Here is a 2,144-nt window from a genome sequence, read left to right as displayed (position 1 = left end):
CTAAAACAATACAGAAATACACTACGGAAAAAGAAGGAACAGCATGTCAGAAATCAGCTCAATGCAATTGAAGAATCCATAGACTCTAACCACTTCTGGGAAAATTGGAAAACACTAAACAAACAACAACACGAAGAATTATCTATCCAAAATGGAGATGTATGGGTAAACCACTTCTCCAATCTTTTTGGCTCTATAACAAAGAATAAAGAGCAAAAACATATACATGATCAAACACAGATCTTAGAATCAACTATTAAAGACTACCAGAACACAATGGATTCTCCAATTACATTGAAAGAGTTACAGGACAAAATAAAAACCCTCCAACCCAAAAAGGCCTGTGGTGTTGATGGTATCCTCAATGAAATGATCAAATATACAGACAACAAATTCCAATTGGCTATACTAAAACTCTTTAACATCATACTTAGCTCTGGCATCTTCCCCAATATTTGGAACCAAGGACTGATCACCCCAATCCACAAAAGTGGAGACAAATTTGACCCCAATAACTACCGTGGAATATGCGTCAACAGTAACCTTGGGAAAATCCTCTGCACTATTATTAACAGCAGACTCGTACATTTCCTCAATGAAAACAATGTACTGAGCAAATGTCAAATTGGCTTTTTACCAAATTACCGTACAACAGACCATGTATTCACCCTGCACACCCTAATTGACAATCAAACAAACCAAAACAAAGGCAAAGTCTTCTCATGCTTTGTTGATTTCAAAAAAGCCTTCGACTCAATCTGGCACGAGGGTCTGCTATACAAACTGATGGAAAGTGGTGTTGGGGGTAAAACATACGACATTATAAAATCCATGTACACAAACAACAAGTGTGCGGTTAAAATTGGCTAAAAACACACACATTTCTTCACACAGGGTCGTGGGGTTAGACAGGGATGCAGCTTAAGCCACACCCTCTTCAACATATATATCAACGAATTGGCGAGGGCACTAGAAAAGTCTGCAGCACCCGGCCTCCCCCTGCTAGAATCCGAAGTCAAATGTCTGCTGTTTGCTGATGATCTGGTGCTTCTGTCACCAACCAAGGAGGGCCTACAGCAGCACCTAGATCTTATGCACAGATTCTGTCAGACCTGGGCCCTGACAGTAAATCTCAGTAAGACCAAAATAATGGTGTTCCAAAAAAGGTCCAGTCACCAGGACCACAAATACAAATTCCATCTAGACACTGTTGCCCTAGAGCACACAAAAAACTATACATACCTTGGCCTAAACATCAGCACCACAGGTAACTTCCACAAAGCTGTGAACGATCTGAGAGACAAGGCAAGAAGGGCATTCTATGCCATCAAAAGAAACATAAATTTCAACATACCAACTAGGATCTGGCAAAAAATACTTGAATCAGTCATAGAGCCCATTGCCCTTTATGGTTGTGAGGTCTGGGGTCCGCTCACCAACCAAGACTTCACAAAATGGGACAAACACCAAATTGAGACTCTGCACGCAGAATTCTGCAAAAATATCCTCCGTGTACAACGTAGAACACCAAATAATGCATGCAGAGCAGAATTAGGCCGATACCCACTAATGATCAAAATCCAGAAAAGAGCTGTTAAATTCTACAACCACCTAAAAGGAAGCGATTCACAAACCTTCCATAACAAAGCCATCACCTACAGAGAGATGAACCTGGAGAAGAGTCCCCTAAGCAAGCTGGTCCTGGGGCTCTGTTCACAAACACAAACACACACTACAGCGCCCCAGGACAGCAGCACAATTAGACCCAACCAAATCATGAGAAAACAAAAAGATAACTACTTAACACATTGGAAAGAATTAACAAAAAAACAGAGCAAACTAGAATGCTATTTGGCCCTACACAGAGAGTACACAGCGGCACAATACCTGACCACTGTGACTGACCCAAAATTAAGGAAAGCCTTGACTATGTACAGACTCAGTGAGCATAGCCTTGCTATTGAGAAAGGCCGCCGTAGGCAGACTTGGCTCTCAAGAGAAGACAGGCTATGTGCTCACTGCCCACAAAATGAGGTGGAAACTGAGCTGCACTTCCTAACCTCCTGCCCAATGTATGACCATATTAGAGAGACATATTTCCCTCAGATTACACAGATCCACAAAGAATTCGAAAACAAATCCAA

This window comes from Oncorhynchus kisutch, unplaced genomic scaffold, assembly GCF_002021735.2.
Source record: "Oncorhynchus kisutch isolate 150728-3 unplaced genomic scaffold, Okis_V2 Okis06b-Okis10b_hom, whole genome shotgun sequence".
In the NCBI taxonomy this organism is placed as follows: Eukaryota; Metazoa; Chordata; class Actinopteri; order Salmoniformes; family Salmonidae; genus Oncorhynchus; species Oncorhynchus kisutch.
The sequence above is the reverse complement of the archived record's forward strand: the minus strand, read 5'-3'. Positions refer to the sequence as shown.